The sequence below is a fragment of the Schistocerca nitens genome, chromosome 6 (genome assembly GCF_023898315.1).
Source record: "Schistocerca nitens isolate TAMUIC-IGC-003100 chromosome 6, iqSchNite1.1, whole genome shotgun sequence".
Classification (NCBI taxonomy): Eukaryota; Metazoa; Arthropoda; class Insecta; order Orthoptera; family Acrididae; genus Schistocerca; species Schistocerca nitens.
Genome location: NC_064619.1, coordinates 630384440 through 630393735, shown reverse-complemented (window position 1 = coordinate 630393735; position 9296 = coordinate 630384440). Strand labels below are relative to the sequence as shown.

Genomic DNA, 9296 nt, shown 5'->3' with positions numbered 1-9296 from the left:
ACTATGGGACTTAACATCTATGGTCATCAGTCCCCTAGAACTTAGAACTACTTAAACCTAACTAACCTAAGGACATCAAACAACACCCATCACCGAAGAGTCAAGCAGTATATTGCTCCCTCCTACGTATATCTCGCGAAGAGACCACGAGGATAAAATCAGAGAGATTAGAGCTCACACAGAGGCATACTGACAATCCTTCTTTCCACGAACAATACGAGACTGGAATAGAAGGGAGAACCGATAGAGGTACTCAAGGTACCCTCCGGCACACACCGTCTGGTGGCTTGCGGAGTATGGACGTAGATGTAGATGTAGATGTGGTGGGACACCAGCTTCTGCCAGGAGACTGTCAAGAGGGCTCATACGGAAGGGCCCTGTTTCTAACCACACACCAGTATGGTGAACAGGATGCAGCACGCTCGGTACAGACGGTGTTGCCGACCCATAGGCAACAAATCCATAGTCCAAGTGGGATAAAATTAGGGCTTTGTAAAATTTCAGAAGCGCTATGTAATTCGTGCTCCACGAGAAGTTGCTAAGAACATGAAGAGCATTTAGCTTCTTCATGGAAACTGCGTTCAGCTGGGGAACATGTGGCAGGCAAGTTAGGTTGTTGTCAAATAAAATACGTAAAAATGAAAAGTTTCAATGACTTCAAGTAACTGGTCACCAAGATAAAATTTCTGGGTGCGGGTGTACAGTCTGGAATCGGCAAAAATGCACAACTCGTGATTTTGCAGAAGAAAATTATCAGCCGTGTTTCAGGGCCCAGTCATGTACTCTCCAGACAGCCCCCTGAAGTTAGCGCTCAGTGGTGCACAGAGTTGCAGGGGTCATCCAGATACAGTGACGGAGCGAGTGTGGGGCCCACTGCATTGACGACGGCAGCGAAAAGTATTACGCTCAGAACCGATCCCTGAAGGACTCCAGCTTCCTGTAGATATTGGTTGCTGAGAGTCGAACCTATCCACACCCGAAGTAGTCAGAGAGATAGGAAATTCTGGATAAAAATGGCTGAACTGCCCAGAAAACCTCGCTCATGCAGTGTACATAGGATATGATGTCGCCAGGTGGGATAGTATGCCTTCTGCAGGTCAAAGAACACACCAGTCAGATGTTGTCGATGCACGGAAGCATTGCGCACTGCAGATTCCAGACGAACTAGATAATTTGTGGTGGACTGGAAAGCCCGAAAGCCACTTCGTACTAGAGATATATGCCCTCCTGCCTGGGGGCGGTAGTTGACCATTCGTTTAAATAGCTTGCACAGCCTATTCGTTAGAGAGTTAGTTAAAATTTGGGGGTCCTTTGTCAGTTCGAGGACAAGAATAATAATATCTTCCCGCCATAGGGAGGGAAATTCTCCTTCCCGCCAAATACGATTAAAAAGCCCAAGGATATGTTTCATTCTGTCAGCATTAAGATGTTTGAGTGTTTGTGTGCTCCAGAGGCCCTATCTAGACACTCTGCGCCACCGCTACGGTTGCAAAAAAAGAAAAAAAAGAAGGCTCTGAGCACTATGGGACTTAACTTCTGAGGTCATCAGCCCCCTAGAACTTGGAACTACTTAAACCTAACTAACCTAAGGACATCACACACATCCATGCCCGAGGCAGGATTCGAACCTGCGACCGTAGCGGTCGCGTGGTTCCAGACTGTAGCGCCTAGGACCCTATGGTCGCAGGTTTGAATCCTGCCTCGAGCATGGTTGCGTGTGATGTCCTTAGGTTAGTTAGGTTTACGTAGTTCTAAGTTCTAGGGGACTGATGACCTCAGAAGTTAAGTCCCATAGTGCTCAGAGCCACTTTTTTTTCGACACTGCCAAAGTGCTGCAAAGCTCCTATTCAGTAAAAGGGACGTTGCATGATAGAGAGCGGGGCAACGGCCTTGCCGCAGTGGATACACAGGTTCCCGTCAGATCACCGAAGTTAAGCATTGTCGGGCGTGGCCGGCACTTGGATGGGTGACCATCCGAGCCGCCGTGCGCTGTCGCCATTTTTCGGGGTGTACTCAGCCTCGTGATGCCAACTGAGGAGCTACTCGACCGAATAGTAGCGGCTCTGGTCTCAGAAAACCATCATAACGATCGGGAGAGTAGTGTGCTGACCACACGTGCCTCCTATCCGCATCCTCATCTGAGGATGACACGGCGGTCGGACGGTCCCGATGGGCTACTTGTGGCCTGAAGACGGAGTGTTATATTATGATAGAGAGCAGTGTGCATGGAAGGAAAAGGGAGCACTTAGTAATGTTTTTCCAGGTCACGAAATGTGGATGGTTATCGTTGCAAGCGGACAGTTCAGCGAAATGTGCCACAAAACATTCGACAAGTACCACAGTGTCAGTACGGATGTTACCGTTGGCAAGAATGCCAGGAATCGCCGTGAGTAGTGGATGGCCGAAAATGCGGCGGAGTTTAGTCCATACTTGGGACGATGGTGTATTTGATTGCGTAGATGATACATACTGCTCCCAACGCTACACTCATGCTTCTTCTTCTTTATCAAAAACCGCCCTTTCGCCGAAAGTCCGTATTAAATTATCCATAGACGGATGGCGCTTGTGTCGTTGAAGCGCTCTGCGGTGTTTCCTGATAGCTATAGCTGTATCTTCAGACCACCATGGCACCGGTGGTCGTTGGGATGAGCCAGAGGAGTAGGGTATCACTGCTGCTGCACCATGAATAATAGCAACAAAGTATTCTGTAGAACTTTATCGAAATCCGTTACCCAAATGTCTTCAAAAGTGGCAGTACAAGAGAAATCCTGCTTGTCAGCATTCCAAAGCGAGCATGTTCCAGGTGTCTGTGAAGAAAACGATAGGAAAATGGTCGCTGTCACAAACATCATCACGGGCGCGCCATTGGATCAGGGGTAAGATACTGGGGCTGCAGACTGTGAGATTACTAGTTGAGTATGTTACGTGGGTTATATTACATTGTGTTGCAGCTCCAGTGTTAGTAGCAGACAAACAATTCCAAAAGGAGGTGTCCTAGTGCTCAGCGTCTAGCAGACAGAGTGTCGGCGTCGCACAGAGGATTGTGGGCGCTGAACCTCGAGCAAGTGCGCCGGCGTACGGGGTACGCCAAATTTACATAATCGGCGTATCCAACGTGTTGGCAACAATGGATACCTTCATTGTTCTGACGACTGTTACGAGCAGTGCAGTAATTCTCGGTGCTAAGGAATTTGTTGAACGGAGAATTCAGTGTAACGCTGTCACTTCTGGCGCACTCAGTGCACCGCGCCGCTGGTCGTGTTAGTATTTTGTTATGTCTTCGAACGTAGTGGTTGTTTTACCAAGAACGTTCCTATGGTCCGTATTCAATATAAATTCTTATTTTAGGGCAAGAAAGCGTTTAACAAACGAGGAACTCGAATTGCTCTTGAATGAAGATCCAGAGTTTACGAAAGATGTAGATTCATCAGACGATGATACTGATGAGGAAGTGGAGGTAATTACTCATAGTGACCATTACACTGAAAGGGAACAAGAGTATGAATCAGACGAAAATGAAGATAATAGTTGTCAGTCAGGTTCTGCTGGTGATTGGCCTGTGGGAAGAGAAAAAACTTCTAAATGGAGGAAAAGTACTAGCTCTGCGACTAGCAAAGCGAGAAAGAAAAATATTGTAAACATTTTTCCTGGATCCAAAGGCTATTGTCCGGGATGTAACAACCGAGATTTCTGGATCCGTCAAGATGATTAACATGAAAATGATAGATACTATTGTGAAATATACAAACAAATATATTCACCTCAAACCAGAATTCTCTGATTATCAGAGAGAAAGACACAACAAAGAAACGACGAGAAGTGGCATACTGGCACTCCTTGGGTTCCTGTATCTCTTCGGAATGAAGAAAGCTAACCACACGAATGTAATGGAACTGAGGAGTACCGATGGATCAGGAATCGATATTGGATGCTGTGATGAGCAACAAGTAGTTTCTATTTTAGCTGCGTTGTATTTGTTTCGACGATAAAGGCACAGAACAGGGAATCAGTGATCATAAGGCCGTCGCAGCATCCCTTAATACGAAAGTAAATAGGAATATAAAAAAAGGGAGGAAGGTTTATCTGTTTAGCAAGAGTAATAGGAGGTAGATTTCAGACTACCTAACAGATCAAAACTAAAATAACTGTTCCGACATTGACAATGTTGAGTGTACACGGAAAAAGTTCAAGGCAATCGTAAAATGCGTTTTAGACAGGTACGTGCCGAGTAAAACTGTGAGGGACGGGAAAAACCCACCGCTGTTCAACAACAAAGTTAGGAATCTACTGCGAAAGCAAAGAGAGCTTCACTGCAAATTTAAATGCAGCCAAAACCTATGCGTGAAGCGTTGAGTGAATTCGAAACTAAAATTCTATGTACCGACTTGACAGAAAATCCTAGGAAGTTCTGGTCTTAGTTAAATCAGTAAGTGGAACGAAACAGCATATCCAGACACTCTGGGATGATAATGGCATTGAAACAGAGGATGACACGCATAAAGCTGAAATACTACACACTTTTTTCCAAAGCTATTTCACAGAGGAAGACCGCACTGCGGTTCTTTCTCTAAATCCTCGCACGAACGAAAAAATGCCTGACATCGAAATAAGCGTCCAAGGAATAGAAAAGCAACTGGAATCACTCAACAGAGGAAAGTCCACTGGACCTGACGGGATACCATTTCGATTCTACACAGAGTACGCGAAAGAACTTGCCCCCTTCTAACAGCCGTGTAAAGCAAGTCTCTAGAGGGACGGAAGGTTCCAAATGATTGGAAAAGAGCACAGGTAGTTCCAGTTTTCAAGAAGGGTCGTCGAGCAGATGCGCAAAACTATAGGCCTATATCTCCGACATTGATCTGTTGAACAATTTTAGAACATGTTTTTTGCTCACGTATCGTGTCATTTCTGGAAACCCAGAATCTACTCTGTAGGAATCAACATGGATTCCGAAACAGCGATCGTGTGAGTCCCAACTCGCTTTATTTGTTCATGAGACCCAGAAAATATTAGATACGGGCTCCCAGGTAGATGCTATTTTTCTTGACTTCCGGAAGGAGTTCGATACAGTTCCGCACTATCGCCTGATAAAGTAAGAGCCTACGGAGAATCAGACCAGCTGTGTGGCTGGATTGAGAGTTTTTAGCAAACGGAACTCAGCATGTTGTTCTCAATGGAGAGACGTTTACAGACGTTAAAGTAACCTGCCACAGGGGAGTCTTATGGGACCATTGCTTTTCACAATATATATAAATGTCCTAGTAGATATTGACGGAAGTTCCATGCGGCTTTTCGCGGATGATGCTGTAGTATACAGAGAAATTGCAGCATTAGAAAATTGCAGTGAAATGCAGGAAGATCTGCAGAGGATAAGCACTTGGTGCAGGGAGTGGCAACTGTCCCTTAACATAGACAAATGTAATGTATTGCGAATACATAGAAAGAAGGATCCTTTATTGTATGATTATATGATAACGGAACAAACACTGGTAGCAGTTACTTCTGTAAAATATCTGGGAGTATGCGTAAGGAGCAATTTGAAGTGTAATGATCGTATAAAATTAATTGTTGGTAAGACGGTTGCCAGGTTGAGATTCATTGGGAGAGTCCTTAGAAAATGTAGTCCATAAACAAAGGAGGTGGCTTACAAAACACTCGTTCTACCTATACTTGAGTATTGCTCATCAGTGTGGGATCCGTACCAGGTTGGGTTGACACAGGAGATAGGGAAGATCCAAAGAAGAGCGGCGCGTTTCCTCACAGGGTTATTTGGTAAGCGTGATAGCGTTACGGAGATGTTTAGCAAACTCAAGTGGCAGACTCTGCAAGAGAGACGCTCTGCATCGCTGTGTAGCTTGCTTTCCAGGTTTCGAGAGGGTGCGTTTCTGGATGAGGTATCGAATATATTGCTTCCACCTACCTATACCTCCCGAGGAGATCACGAATGTAAAATCAGAGAGATTCGAGCGCGCACGGAAGCTTTCCGGCAGTCGTTCTTCCGCGAACCATACGCGACTGGAACAGGAAAGGGAGGTAATGACAGGTCGGGTGGCTTGCGGAGTATAAATGTAGATGTAGAAGAGAGGAGAAGATCTGATCAGTTGGTCGCAGTACGTTAAATTCTGGATGAGTTTTTAACCAGTTCCAAAAGTACGTACACCATCGATGAGTTTGTAACCACTGATGAGAAACTTCAAAGCTTTTCGTGGTCGTTGTGGATTTGTGCAATATATCTCCAACAAACCTGCCATATATGGCATTAAGGGGAAGTATTTTTACGAGCAACCTTGAGGTATATTGTAGAAAGCAGCCCGAAGGACCTTATGCAGTCTCAAATTCAGCGTCGGAAATAGTTCACGGACTTATGAATCATATAGAGTGATCCAACAGGAACATAACTACAGACAATTGGTATACAAGTCGCCCCTTGGCTATGTCGCTGTTAGGTAAAAGGCATACGTGTACTGGGAAACTCAGAGAGAATAAACAGGAAATTCCCTTGAAATTACTGCCTAAGAAAAATCGAGTACCTGGTTCATCCGTCTTCGGATATAAAAACTATCTGACGTTGGTTTCCTTCGTACCGAAGAAGAACAAGGCAGTTTGGTTGTTGTCAATTTTGAATGATTCAGGTACTATCGACAAAGATTCTCGAAAGCCAGAGGTTGTGTTAGATTACAATCCCACTAAGGGTGGCGTTGATACAGTCGCCCAGATTTGTGGCAAATATTCTGTGGTTCGTGTAACGAGAAGGTGCCCTTTGGTGATCTTTTTCGCTGTAATGGAAATTGCTGGTATCAACACCCAGATCCTCAAATGGACAAAATCGAAAGGTTGCGAGAAGAATATTTCTGCAGAACCTGGCTTATGACCTCATGAAACTACATCTAATAGAAAGAGCCAAAATTCAGAGCCTTCCCTAGGTCATATCGTTGTTCCTTCAAAGGTACCGGACAACATCTGAACAAGTTGAGAAGCATTCGGCTAAGAAACGGGGGCGCTGTGTTATTTGTGGAAGAGCCAAGAATGTGGAAGAGCCAAGAATATTAAAACAACAATAACGTGTGATTCTTGTAATAGTTTTGTTTGCAGGATGCATACAAGTGTTAGTTACACCTGTGAAAAGTGCCAAGTTACACCTGCAAACGCTGATGATTAGTGATTTGAATCTTGACATCTCTTAAATTACTAAGTAGTGTACATGGCCTGTCTGTAAGCTGTTTCAATATGGCTTCCGTATGCATTCACTATGAATATCTTAATTTTCAACGCTGACAGCGAAATATAGATTTTTAGAACTATGTAATTTATGTGTTTGGATGTATATCAACTTTTCTAAATAAAATATAATTAGCAGCCATGTTAAATAACGAAACGTTCTTTCCCACTATAAGTGAGCAACAGTGTAAAGACATTTCTTGGCTAAATATTTAACATTATTTCTTGATATTTTCCACTGTGCTCATAATAAATTATTTGTATTAATTGCACAGTAAAATTTATTTTTTCGATATTATTAATATCACTTTGAGTGGTACTATACCTACCCTTAAGTACAATTAATTAATGTCAATACTATAGAATTGAAGAGCGAAAGTGGCGTACAAAATGCGCCGCGCGACTGCTCGTGCAATAATAAAACGCTCGCTTGCCGGGGGTTTAAAGTCCCCCAATAAGAGGAAGAGGTCAGATGGCTTTTCCAGTCACTCTAACTCGTGATATTGGAAACGTCTGTCTGGATGTAAATAAATGTTAGATTTTGTCTTACGAACTGACAGGTTGACACTAACAGTCGTGGCCTCTAGTGGAGTATTAGCCCTTTCCACTCTGGCTCGCACAATCGTGCAGGTTCGATTATAAATTTTTCGTGTTTCAGCTACATCGCGTTTCTGCGTCACTCCAGACTGCAGCGATGATGCGAGCTCCCAGCTTTCATTTGGCAGCTGTCTTATTTCATGCTGTGACCACCAGAGTGCAACAGATCATTTAAAACTTCAACGACAAGACAAAGCCGTGCGTTACCGAGATAAATGCATTCTGTTTTCCTACATTTCATTAGTTTAAGGAAAATCCTGTATCATTTTAGACTGCGAATGTTTCACTTAAGGTGTGTAAGGTGTCTAGACACTTCCATGAAATGCTACTTGCGTTTTATACATGTTTGAATTTTGAGTAGCACGATAATGCTGGTGACTTCTTGAACAAACTATCACTATGGGAATTTTTTCAGTATTTTTACCTGATTCTACACGTAATAATGTATGGTATATCAGATAAAATTTTAAGTGATTTCCTCTCAGGGTGGAAAGGGTTAAGGGGCACCTGTTCTCTGGAAGAATCAGACCGTATGAGGGTACAGATCCCACCAGGCGTTCTCTCGACATTAACGCTAATGGTACCGTAGAATTTGTAGTTTTTCAGAGCAGGGAGACGTGTTCTCGCAAACTGTGTTCCCTGAAGTGCTGTGCCAATTACAGAGTAAGTAGCCATTAAATGACGGAGTTCGGTCAGATAGCGATAGTAGCCATTACAGTTCCATTGAAGGAGCGTTGGATTGAGGTCTGAGGAAGATCCAAACGGAAGAGATGGGTGTGATTACTTCGCTACCAGGTAGTAGACCACCTGATTGTGTGATCCGTCATCAGTGGATAGGCTCGACATCTGCAGGAATGGGGTGTGGAACATCAGGAGCCTCAGAGAGTAGTTTATCTTTCTGCTTATCGTTCTTATCCTTGTGAAACTGCCATTTCTGTGAAGATTTTCCCATCTTCTATTTTGGGGGCGAAGAGAACAGTACTTCTCTTCGGTCCACAGCCTGTGGCTGCTCGTCATTGTCTTGAGAGGGGAGCATCTTGACAGGTGTCCCTGTCCCTGACTACACCAGAAGACGACTAGACATGTCTGACCGAACCGATGGTATAGAGGGCTAGAGGGCGAGCGGGCTGACATTCCTTCCTCCAGCTATACGGCAGGCCATGGAATAAGACCAAGACCCGGTGGTGTCGTGCGAGAACTTTCCATCACGTAAGGTATAGACTGTTGAGTAGCAGTCTCCAAATTTCAGACGAAATCAGTCGCATGAAGTCTTTCAAACTTTTCTTTTGAATCTCAATAAGAGACGCGTTCAAGCATTTTATACTCTTGAATTTTCTTTTCCCTCTTAAACACTGATCATTGCAGTGAACGAGGAGACTAAAGTTCCAGACCGTTTATACATTGAGAGGGTTTGTCGTAAGGGCTGCCCTCGCGGGATGGGAGGACATATGTCCAAACCTTAGATACCTAAAACGTTTCAT

General features: G+C 44.1%; 1 pseudogene; it reads left to right on the top strand.

Moving 5' to 3' along the window:
- The first annotated feature begins 1880 nt into the window (after positions 1–1880).
- LOC126264081 (5S ribosomal RNA) lies at positions 1881–1998 on the top strand (annotated as a pseudogene).
- The last annotated feature ends 7298 nt before the right edge of the window (positions 1999–9296 follow it).